The sequence below is a fragment of the Montipora capricornis genome, chromosome 11 (genome assembly GCF_036669925.1).
Source record: "Montipora capricornis isolate CH-2021 chromosome 11, ASM3666992v2, whole genome shotgun sequence".
Lineage (NCBI taxonomy): Eukaryota > Metazoa > Cnidaria > Anthozoa > Scleractinia > Acroporidae > Montipora > Montipora capricornis.
In genome coordinates this window covers 20352403-20362402 of record NC_090893.1, presented here as the reverse complement: position 1 = coordinate 20362402, position 10000 = coordinate 20352403, and the positions used below count along the sequence as shown (strand labels likewise).

The 10000-nt window shown below is 40.5% G+C and overlaps 1 pseudogene; it reads right to left on the bottom strand.

Moving 5' to 3' along the window:
• Nucleotides 1-8015: 8015 nt before the first annotated feature.
• LOC138024394 (adrenocorticotropic hormone receptor-like) overlaps nucleotides 8016-10000 on the bottom strand; it is a 102328-nt pseudogene continuing 100343 nt past the window's right edge.

The window sequence follows — 10000 nt, the reverse complement described above, 5'->3', positions numbered from 1 at the left end:
GTAATATTCCTAGCGGATTTTACTTTGCACAGGTCTTTTTTCACCTTTTACCGTAGCGTTTAGTAAACAAGAAACTTTGAAGGCATGCAGAGGACAGAAGGTTGGCAGTTGAAAGATGAAAGAACTTGGTAAGAAACCTCAGGTTTCAATGAGAGGGCAATTCTTGGATTTCACATGACGTTACGGCCGCCATGTTGGTGTCCCCAAACAACGAAATGGCGGCCATGTTGGTGTCCCGATCCAATCCTCCGGGAATTGAAAGGTATTATTATGCTAACGTCTTCTTTTGTTTTGGTTGAAAAACATGGCTGTTGATCACGTGAGTGAAACCCAAAAATAGAAGACAGGTCATGTTACCCCTAACCCCTCTGCTTTCTCGCGAAATCTTGCGCGCCCCAATTTTATTAAGAGTTTTAAAACTCTACAACACAATTGAAAAGGAAGCGCGTGCCGCCCGTGCAGCAAAATTACTTTTCCTGTTTTCACCGAATTTTTTGCTTTCTGGCATTGTCATTGTCATCGTTTATATCAACTGCCTGGTATCATTTGATGAGCAATACAATAGGCCACTTCGGAAAATACCATAAAACTCTTTGCTTGTCCTCTAAAAGTTAGCATAAGCATTGTTTCTGGTTTCTCTTGGGACTTACAATGGTCCCAAGAGAAAACAAAAACAATGCTTTTTCAAAATTTGGAGGGGGGGGGGGGGCACTTGCTTTTTGAACTTTGGGAGCTTTTTTTGTTGTTATCGGTGACCACGAATCGTAAACGTGAAATGACCAAAGCTCACTGGAAGACGTGAACACAACCGCCCCTTTTTTAAAGTTATAAAACACCAAAGTTTCCTCCGAGTCCAGAATGTGTCTATTTTTTGCTCTCTTACAAAAGTTAAAGAAATTGAAGGAATGACAAGGAAAGTCTCAGTGAAGTTGCAATTTAGAATGATGCTAACGTCAAGTTTGAGTAATTTGTTTAGCTTTACAAGAAAGCTATAATCTCCGAAATTCAAAGGAGAAAAGGTTAACGTTTTCACCGACGTCGTTTCCTCGATCTTGAACTTCCCATTGTGATGTTAACACGAAGTAAGGGCTATTTTTTCAGTCAGTGACGACGCAAGCATTCAAGCACTGACAACGTACGCATGCGCATTATACCTGTTGTCAATGATTAATTTAAAGGGTAGTAATGAATAAGACGCTTCTGTGTTTGCATATGTTTTTCTTCGTATGATTGCGGCGTAAGAGTAAACCATCCTTATTAAATAATGCAGAAAAGATTTCATGAACATATCATTCGTGAAAAGACATCTGAATACGTGCTGAATAGCAGAGCAGGTAAATTAAACATTTTCTACATTAGTCGTAGATATAATCAAGTCGCAGTTTCTACTTGCTATATGGTATCTAATTCCATCAACATTAGAGAGATGACACATCCTTTGTACATTTTAAGATTTGTTTCTAAAATGTGACCCGAACTGCATGCTGGTTGTGAGTTCTCAAACGCCCACTGTGTTTATTAACAGGAAAAGTTATGAGTCGGAACATATGCTTTAGAGTCCTTATCCGAGAGGATCTGAAATGAAACCATTTGGAGGTGTTCTAGGCGAGTTTCGTATTCTCACGGTTAGACTGGATCTAGCATGAAATGGATGCATATGAAAAGATTCATTTGCATTTCATGCTCGATCCATCCTAACCGTCAGAATAGCCCATTTCCGAGTTGCTGCATGCCTCAGTTTCAAAGCGAGGCCTGGTGCACAATGTTAGTTTTGAAACGCTCCCTGATTTTAAGACATTTTCTAGTAACAATCAATAGCTTTGGTTTCAGTAGAACATGCTCAAATGTATTACGAATCGGTTAGGAATTTGCAGTTTCATGCTTACTCAAAGCTAAATTCATGTAGGAAATGAAGCAACACTTCTATGATGTAGTGTACACGTTTTTTCAAGTAACGCCCTAGGCATAATCACGTATGCGCGCGTATAAAAGGCGACTCGTAACAACCGTAATCGTTAGTTATTCCGCAACCGCTACGATCAGAGGATCAATCAGCTATAGGCTACCATTTGACTATCATTGAGTTATACTCTCTGCTGTCGTCTGTGCGAGTCGTCACCAAAGTAAGTTCCTTATCTTTTACTTTCATTGTTATTACTGCCAGCGACTAGTTTTCAATGTTCAAGTGTTGTCACGCTACGAAACCAATTGTCTGATCTTTACCAAATTATCGTTGTCGTGATCAAGATACGTTCGATGCTAGTAGTTTTAATTCTGTTATTTCTACTATTCCGGTACTTTGGATGAAATGTTCTTAGCATTCCTTTTATGCTACGAGTTGTTGGTTATGTCTATTAGTCTTTCTAAAACCGGCTCTTTCTGTCAGCCGGTTAAGTACCGATTATTATGTCTGTTATATGCCTATGTAGCTAATGCTTTATCTTAGCTGTATTGTATTTAATTATCGTTTTCAGTTCGAACCTACACTACACTGCACTACATTATACTACCTTGTTCTACTCATTTGTGCCGCATCTACTATTACCATCAAGTTTACTTCATCAGTTATTCTGGGAACTGTTTTGTTACCGTAATTTACCTCCTGTCATCACCGTCTTCACTAGTCTGTCTCGTGAACCTTGAACTGTGATTAAAAGTGATTTTAATCATTCTGCAAACTGAGTTCGAATTGTCTATCGCCTCGCATATCGCTACCCCTGTAATTGTTAAGTTTCTGAGTATGACGCAACCTTAGGATCTTGGCAATTACACACAACCATTCAATGGCAATGAGTTGCTTATTCTTATGCAAATCAAATTCATTTCCTTACAATAGTTGAGCACCAAGACTCATTTCGAAACCGAGACAAACACCAACTCGGAAATGGCCCATTCGAAACTGGCCTATTACAAAGACAGCACTTTCTCCTCAGTTATTTTAAGACCTTAAGCGTTGGTCCGACCGGAGTCGAACTCACAACCTCCTGCATGGCAGCCTGGTGCCCAACCAACTGAGCCACCGGTGCGCACATGATTTATAGTCAAGTTGTATTTACTAGTTACTCTATGGTATCTACTTTCAGGTTTCACTTTCATGCAACATTAGGGAGATGACACATTGTTTTTATATTTTAAGATTTGTTTCTAATCGGTGAGATTTGTGCAGTCGAAGACCTTAGTTTCCCTCAGCCCCCAATCACATTTTGCCCAGCCCACAGAAAACCACGTTGTTAATAATGGTTCACGAAATAACTGTTCTGTAGAAGGCCATGCGCTTCTGCCGTAGGCTTACATGGAGAAAACTCTTCAAAGTGCTCAAGAACAAATGGTACTGTAGGCAGCAAAGGAAAGTTCCACACTTACTTCACTAAAATGTGTGCTCTTGAAAAAGGACAGAGCTGTAGTTACTGTCCAGTCGGTGCAGCGGGTGCAATTCCTGCCAGTACCTAAATGTACTGTTCAATTTTTATAGGGTTGTACATTTTGATAAACATGCAGGAATCCAACATGTCACGCTCTACTTTGCCACAGCTTATGTGTTACAGGATAGTAAAGTTTATACTACATAACTGTGCCGTCTATTATCACTTCAATGGCTATAACGTTCAATAATGAATCAAACTCTTTAACCTTTTACCCGTGACAGGGTGTCTCTTTGACGAGTAAAGTAAAATTGTCTTGAATGAACCAGACTAAAATCTGTAAACAGAGTTAACTGAATAGAGTGTAAGGTGAAGTGCTAGATTTCTATCCCATATGAACCATGTGAGCGTTAGCCCTACTGATGGAAATGGGCCCACACAAGGACAGAGAAAAACCCACGACCTTCGGGTTAGATCTCCGCCGCTCTACTGACTGAGCTACAAGGTCAACGTTTGTATAAACGTAACCTTTCCTTGTACTTGTACATGTTCATTGCCGTGACTTTAACATCTTCAGTTCCCACGGCCTGCTCCCGTTTACCTTGTAGCTCAGTCGGTAGAGCGGCGGAGCGCTAACCCGAGGGGCGTGGGATCAATTCCCACCCTGGTCAGAGTTTTTCTCTGTCCTTGTGTGGGCCCATTTCCATCAGTAGGGCTAACGCTCACATGGTTCATATGGGATAGAAATCTAGCACTTCACCTTACACTCTATTCAGTTAACTCTCTTTAAAATATAAGTGCTATACGGCCAACGTTTGTATAAACGTAACCTTTCCTTGTAAAATCTGTAAAGCCGCTCTTACACGTTGAAACCTTTATCGGAGAATTCTGTGTAAGGGCATCAGCAGGCGTTGCACACTGTAACATCGTCGGTTTCATGAAACTTTGTGTAACTTTTATTTATTTTTTATTTATTTATTTATTTATTTTTTGCCACAGAAAGAAGAAATTAAAATACAAATATGAACAATCAAAAAAGAGAAGATGGAAAGAAAAATTATTGAATTACATTGGTGGCGAGGAGGCCTAAAAGAAACTACTAAGCTTATGTAAATTAGGCCTCCCCAAGTAAAAGCATCTATCTATTGTTGACATGCAAGTTGGCAACGGAGAATACAATTGTTACAAACATTTAGTTATTTAACGTGTTGAAATATTAAGTAATGAACGGAAATTAAAAACAGTTTGAACTTACAAGTTGGTAATGAAGCATACAATTACAAACACTTAGTCATTTAATTAAGGTGTTGAAATATGTAAACAGTTGTAAAAGTAAAATTACAGGGTGAAAACAATTTGACACAGGAAGAACAAAATACTTAATTTTCAGAATAGTTGTTAAAAAAGAATGACTTAAGTGCTTTCTTGAAGGAAGCTGTTGAGGAAGAATTCATTATATCAATGTCAAGAGAATTGTAAAATTTAGGTCCCTGATAGAAAACAGAAAATTGTTTAATGTTAGTCCGACAGACTATTGCGTCACAAGTTTCAGGAAACGTAAAACGAAACGGTGGCAACGATGGGATCGTCCTACACCTACTACAGATACTACATGTTCTGCAGCTAGTGCACGTACTACAGCTACTAGACCGACGGTTGTGTCGAAAAGTGGGACGGGGACGCCGGAATGGGAGACGTGGGGACTTGGGGACTCGGGGACTCGAGGACGTGGGGAAGTGAGGACGTGGGGACTCGGGGATTCGAGGACTCGGGGACTCGAGGACTCGGGGACTCAGGGACTCGGCGACGTGGCGACGCATTTTTACCATTTGTTTAACTTTTCATCATATTTTACAAAATCCTCGTCTGTTGATCGTAATTGCGTTGTATCCCGGTTTTAAGGACGCTGCCTATTATTGTTATTGCGGATACGTTCTGCGCATCTCGAGGTACTCGGATTTCCTATCGGTGATGCTTAGTAATACAGGGATATTTTTGCGCCGCTTTAAATTATGCAGAGAAAGTAGATCTTAGTAAGTACTTTTGGTATCCAAAAAGAAAATTAGGGGTAACCGAGTATTTTTCAGAGATAACTAAGCTTCAATTTGAGAAAGAACGCATTACATGGCTTTGTATTTTATAGCTTTTTACAAATATTATTCATGAATTATCTTTGAAAATGCCTGGTTACCCCCAATTTTATTTTTCGATTTCGATAATACTTGTTAAGATCAACATTTCCCGCATAATCGTAAACCGGGGAAAAATACCTTTGAATTAGTAGGCACCGTCCGTGAGTTCCTCATTTGTACAATGTGAAACAGAGGTGTAGTAAATATATATAGAATAGTTTATTACTCGTCTTCATGAAAAGGTGACTATCATTATACTACCATGAAGTTACATAGTAGAGTAATTTAGGTAAAAGGAAGGGACGCATTCTTTTTTTCATTAATTAAGTCCTTATTTGACATAGGCAGCATGAACGAAACGTTGGTATGACCATTTCTCAGATCATTTTACAATTCTCCAAGTATATCGAGGCTTGAATATTTAACAGTACTTCCACTTTCTGCGTCCTAACCTTTTCATTATGCATTTCACTCGTAGTAGTCTATGTCACGTCACAATTCTTGACTGAAGATGTCAAAACGCTTGTGTTTGAGTTTGAAGGAACGCATACCCTTAAAATTCCGACAACATTTTGCTTGAAAGTGCTTAAAACTACCATTAACGCATAATTATATCTATTAATGCGATATCGTTCATTTTTATTGTGACCTCTATGAGACCTGTTGTTTTTCTTTTTTCTTTTAATTTTAATTTACCGTTCCCATTAAGATAGGCATATGATTAAACGGCAGAGTGATAAAGCCTCGATAGGAGTACTAAAGCAAGGTAGCTTGATATAAGATGACTTTTCCATCCTTGTTTCCGATAAAAGATTTAAATTGCTTTTGGCCGTTTAAAATCACGTGACACATTCCAGATGAAAGAGCGAGTCGAAAGCTAAGCATGCAGATTTCAAGTTAACGTCGGTTGGATAAATTTTTCCTCGTAAAACAAAAATATGCCAATTTATGAACTTGGTCAAGCTTTAACCCACTTGAGTCAAGAGTTACTTAGCTTCTGGCCCGGGGGCGGTACTTGAGGAATTTCTGGGTGTGGGATGTGCCACTAGGGCCCTGGAACCCTAGCCTATACCAGAGCTGGTTCAACTGAATTTTGCTACCCTGTACCAGAGTAAATCCTCCATATAATAGAGTAACTGTTTTCCAGAAACTACTGAGGTCACTAGCACAGTCTAGCCGAAACAAAACCTATACCACAATCGTTTCTCTCTCAAAAAAGGATTTATTTATACTTGTTCAGTTCGTTCAGTCTTTTTCTGGTTAGTCTAGATAAAATCTTTAACCAAGTGGTCAGTTCCGTGAAAAATTAAACCCTCTTCTAGACACAAACGCTCTGATTTATGTACCCTATCCTAAGGTAAACTGCTTGAAAACCATACCCTTCACAGCGGCACATACCTACATATCTCGTATATGGCAGTACCCCTCCCTCCCCCCCCCCTTCCCCCTACCGTGGGCTTCTGGTCCTGTGATGACGAACATATTTGACAATATCAACGGTGACAACCCGAATTTTTTATCAAAGGTAACAAATAAGCGCCAGGAAAGATGTAGTTACAATGCCGCCAGCAACTACATTGGCACGGTATTTAAACTTCAGTTACAGAGAAGAAGTCATAAGGGTCAAGTTTTTGTGCAACAACAACAACTACAACAAACGCTGGAACGTGAAATTTCAGCTTCAGTGTCAGCAATGGCACATTAGGTCACCTGCTTTGTTTTACAGTCGAGCTCTGTGACGGGTGTCGAGAATGAATTTTCGAGAATCCAATTTTTGAATTTCGCTGTGTTTTTAGCAGGAACTTGAAAAGCATACAGTTGATCATTTTTGAAAAATAACATAAGCACTTCAACTTTCTCGGGGATGTTCTCCCATTTCTGAAATTCTATACTTCTCCGAGTCCCTGAGTCCCCGCGTCCCCGAGCCCCCACGTCCCCAAGTACCCACGCCCCCGAGTCCCCGCATCTCCGTCCCACTTTTCGACACAGCCATTCCATCCCGTATATTTACTCGATCTTGTGAGAAAGGGCCTGGAAACGGAAGGTTCTCGCAAATGGTAAGAGCATTTCGCGAATTCCGTTCCGAACGGAAAAAGAGGACTACCTCTGGAGGTTGTCCACAATTTCCGAAAAGATTTTCCGGAAAATTGCCTTTCCATTTGACCTCAAACCGAAATTTCCGGATTTTTTGGCTAAATGGTAAGCACCCTTGGTTTCTCCTAAACGGACAATGTGTTCGGCAAAGCTAATGGCGTAGTTTCTAAGCTGAAGACAAACTTCCTGGATACTAAGCTTTTCTTAATGAGGGAGATTGGATTGATTCACTTCAATATTTCACAAAACTCTGAGTGCCCTTTTAGCTTTTACGATTTCCTGATTGGCTATTGCATTGCTTGACAAATTGACGAGAGCATGACGCTTACAGCGTTGTCTAGACTCTTATTGACAACGGCAAATTAGCCAATCAGATTGCGAGAATACAAGCCATTGTGGTAAAAAATTCATTGTGTGAATTCCAGCTGAGCGTTTTCAGTGGTTGGTACTCGAAAGGCGTAACAGTTCAGTGGCTGATTCTCTCTCGCCATTTTGTTGTAAGCAGCGTCTGTTATAATTGGCAATAGCGATCACTTTGGTTTAGTTTGTTCAAAAGGACTATTAGGGCCTCCACTACGGCTTTAACAAAAACAAATGCGCATGTTTCAGCTTCAACGGAATAAGTTGTATGACATAAAACCAAGCGTCAGCCTTTCTACTCAGTAATGGGGTCGAGTTCTCTGGTTGTCTTGGTTGTTATGCATATGGCATCTATACTGTTCTTCACATTGTCAGCGGTCAATTGAGCGGACTGGGTTAAGGCTACTTCGATTTTCCCGTGAGGACCTTGGTCTCTAGTACCGGTGGTATGGGGATTCATGGCAGGTGCCTCTCGAAATGTGTAGTGGAGCATGCGTACTACAGCACCCTTGAAGTTTGGTAGGCGAAAAGCATAAAGGAAAGGATTAATGAGGGAATTAAAGATGATAAACACAAAGTGTAAATCTCTGAGCCAATGAATGAGCTCGCAACTGCAAGTGTGGCATAAGTTCATTAGATAGATCATGATGCAAGAAGGGAGGTAGCAAGATAGAAAGGCCCCAAGCATAATTAAATATGTTTTGGTGAATTTTTTTCCATCTCTATAGCGCGCTGACACGCTTTGTTGTGTTCCGATTGGCCGTCAGTTAGGGAACTGATGTTGGCGACCTGTCTTTTGGCGTACTGGAAAATACGCACATAGGAAAAAATGAAAATGAAGAGTGTACAGAACATGGTGATAATAGCAAACGCAAACGCGTATGTGACAAAACCCACGAAAAAGAAAAGAGAGGTAAAGCAGCCAGATAGAAACCATACAGTGGCAGCAGTCAGGCCTACTCGCTTGTAATTGGTGTTGGCTCGATACCATAGCGGCTTTGTGATGGCCAAGTAACGGTCAACACTAAGAGCAGCCAAACTCAAAAGAGAAGCAGTACAACAGAGAAAATAAACAAACTTGGAAATCCACGATATGCTGATGGAAAGGCCTCGTGCCTCTCGATAGAGGGTATTGATGGCTAAGGGTTCGACCAAAAAGCCAACAATTAGATCTGTCACAGCTAAGTTGGCGATCAGAAACGTGAAAGGATTTCGTAGGTTTTTATTTGGGTCCAATAACACTGCAAGGATGACCATCATATTTCCAGGAACGGTGGCTATCATGAATATAAGAACGAGAACCATTGTGGTCCATGATACCTCGGGTGGAGCCCAGACTCCAACGCAGTGGCTCGCTCCAAGTCCCATCGCTGTATCAAGGCTATGCTTGTTGCCTGAAGTGAAACAAAATAATGTTAACGCATGTGTATTACGGTAGCTTAGTTATGCTTAGCAAAGAGAGAGATTACAGCTGGTCAAATGACCATATCATTTTTTCACTTGAAACAAATTGAGCCGGTTTCATGTTAACTTTATCGTATGTACAGGAGGGCCTTTATACAGTATTTTCGACTGAAGTTGCAAACGCAATGAAAAGCTTTGCTTCCATTCACAGGGATTACTCATCTTTCCAGTGAAATTCTATACGCGAAATCAGTCATGAATATTTTTCAGACGACTGACTTTCTACATTAATCACTTTCAGGTCAGAAGTAATTTATGGCTGGTTAAAGCACAGGCCGCCCAAGCTCGGCATACGATTTATAGACCTTGTTTGGGAAATTAACTTTGAGCTTATAAATGCTAAAAAAAGCTGTAAATGTTCACTTACCTCTACTTACAGTTGTCCTCGTCTTTTCTGTGCAGTCGGAGGGCAAACTGTGCCCGTTTTAGCCGGGTTTGTGGCTTTCGAATTTTTACGATGTTGTTAGTTGTCATTTCCCGTCATAAAGAGAAGAAAGGCTGGTGACTCGCGGCGTCCCACAAATTGCTCTTGCATCACAAAGCAACGGTCCGAATCGCCGTAAAAACACTTCAGCCTTAAGGCCAGAT